We start from the raw sequence: 3181 nt of genomic DNA on the forward strand, positions 1-3181 counted from the left end.
GTGATTAAGTACCACTAAATATTAAACTATTTGATGCAAACATATTAAAATTATTTTTGAACTGCCTTCATCTTTGAATCATTATTAAAACATGTTTAAATAATCTTTAAGTATATTTGTATAATTTTTTTAAAAATGATTGTATCATGATCAAATGATGTTCAAAATATCTTTGATCAAGATTAGAACAATATTTGAATTTTGATCAAAACCATGACTGAACCATTATTCAATCGTGATAAAAAATGTATGAGATGAATGTTCATGATTCAATCATTAATATAAAACAGTGTAATGATTATTTGATCACTTTTAATTGTGGTTTAATCAAGTTATGCTCATTGTATAAAGCGTATTCAAATATGATTTGGAGGTTATTTGATCATGGTCCATATGCGCTTTGAATGTTGATTGATGGTTTTTCTAATCATGATTTGATTATAATTTGAGGATGATTTGAAGATGATTTGATCATAATTTAAAGATGATCGAAGTTGTTTCAATCATTAGTTGGTCATGGTTTAATCAAGATGTCATATTTTATTTTACTTCATTTTTTTGGCTATATATATTGAGATGTTCACTATAATTATATTAAAAGAGAAGCATTTTAGTGCTTAATTCACATACATTGATGCTGTGAATCTGTGATATAAAAATGATTTAATAATTTGAGACTTATGATCTCACTTGTAATCCTAAGAGATTTCATTTGATAATTTCCTTAAAACTCTTAAAATATTATTCTTTGGGACTTTGAATCATCAAATATTTTTAAGAATTTTTAATGATGGTAAGAACCAGAGATGGTCCATTGGGTTTAATATTAGAGGGAAGAATATCATCTTAGGCGTTATTAAATTTTCCTTGACCACTAACTTATGATTTAAAGAAATTTGATTTGAGAAGTTTAGGTAAAAGCAGTGGGATGCACAAGAGTTGCATAAATTGGGCAAGGAACCTAAAAAATATTGATATATAGAAAGGTTTTATGGAGAGCACAATGTAAATGATGTGTAAAATATTGGGCTAGATTTCTCTATAGATTGTATTTCCTTATAAATGTTTTTCTTCTTAATCATGATAAATAGAATGATATTTTTGCTAAGAATCTATACTACATTGAAGATGAGGAGACATTTTTTGGATACCTATGATATAGACTGGCATGAAAGAAAATATTAATTGTGCTGAAGAAATATTTAATATACCAAGAGGTCAATTCCTTGGAAATAATGCTCTAATCTAGTACACTGTTACTTGATATGCAACATTACTTTAATACTGACATTATGATGCTATATAGAGCTAGGGAGGAGAAATGTGAGATTCAATGGGAAAAATGTCCAAGGATGATGAATTAAAGAGTAATAAAGTGTGCACGACCAAATATTATTTGTGTTTAATAACACATAAGGATATAGGTGTCTGCATTATTTCAAATTATGCAAAATAGTTAACTTATTTTTTTGATCAATAACTCTTAATTTGTTTGTTATAGATGATTGTTCATCATTTATGTTGATCTATAAATTTAATGAGGAAGACTTTTGTTAGCTCATTGTATGAAGTTTTATTATGTTTATCCTAGCTAGAGTTACACTGGTAAGCAAGCACCACCATTTTTAAAATGAAAGTGGGGAAGATTATAAAAACATATTTAGTTATAAGTTAATTATACTCTCTTATAAAGGGTTAGACTAATATTTGGTTAATGTATATGAAATGAGGAGTGGCTAAATTAGGCTATAGAACATTTAAATAAGATTAGAGGAAAGATTGAATGCTTTTGACCTATTTATTCATAATTTTTTAAAAAGGGAGAACTAGGTGGGTAATGAGGAGAGCATGGTAGTGCTTATTATTGATCAAGCCATCCAAAAAAATAAGTTAAAGATAAGGTATGAAAGGAGCATGAAGTGTAAGGAAAAGTGGAGGACAAAGGACCATACCTTTACCATTAAACCTATAGACCAAGAAATTAAGAAGGTAGATGATGCTAGTCCATCTCTTATTACTCTTAAAAAAGTGATGTCCTATTGGTATAGTCAAAAGAAAAAGGGTGCAAGACGATTGTAGTATTTCAACAAGCATTTCATAGATCTTTTATTGAAGATGTACAAACATATAGATCTATGCACCATTCATTCTCCTTACCCATTTGAAGAGGAACAACTATTTTAATTCAAATCTTGAATGTTAGAACTATTTAATAAATCCCTTAAGATAAGATAAAAGTGCAATATATGCATATTGATATTCTAATAATTGAATACTCTGATAATATGATTTATATGGATAGGTGAGAAACACCTGAAGTCATTAATATTTTGAGAACTTGAGCATTCTTTACGCTACTTCAATTTATATTTTTGTAATATATATATAATCTTTAAGTTTCATAATAAGGAAGCATATTTAGCATTACATTAGGACTTGGATCTAGCATATTTGGGTTGTGGACAAATCATTTTGTTAGTGTTATAGATTTGCAGTGTTCACTTTTCACAAGCTCAAGAAAAGGACACTTTTAAGTGGCTTGTATGACGAATGGTTGTTAGAATTGGTTCAAGGGAAGAAGTCATTCAAATCATTAAGCTTGTGAGAGAATGTGGTCAGGACAATTCACCATAGTAATTTGACCAGATAACCAAATAAGATAATTTACATAATTCAATTTTTACAAAGACAAATATAGGCAAACAAACACATATTTTTTTTAAAAAAGAAATGGTCAGATGCCATTATACGAGCTTTCAGTCACTTCTAATGCACTTAACAATTCGACTACTACCTCCTTAAGGCCAACTGTGCCTGAGGGGATTCAACGACCTAAGTTCTTACATTGAGGAAGCCAACTAACAGACCCAGGTATGCGGCACACACACGCACGCACACGCCCCCGCGTGCACACACACACACACACACATGTTGTATATATGTATATATATATATATATATACTCATGTGTCTAAATATTCTAGGACTGCCCTCACTACCTAGCCAGAGGGGGATCAAACCCGTGAACTGAGGGGAATTCACGGGACTTACAACTTTCAAAGAGACTGCTCTACTAACGGACCAGAGGGGGATCGAACCCGTGAACTGAGGGGAATTCACGGGACTTACAACCTTCAAAGAGACTGCTCTACTAACGGACCACGACTGAGAGCACAATGTA

Source organism: Phalaenopsis equestris, unplaced genomic scaffold (genome assembly GCF_001263595.1).
Source record: "Phalaenopsis equestris unplaced genomic scaffold, ASM126359v1 Scaffold000002, whole genome shotgun sequence".
Lineage (NCBI taxonomy): Eukaryota > Viridiplantae > Streptophyta > Magnoliopsida > Asparagales > Orchidaceae > Phalaenopsis > Phalaenopsis equestris.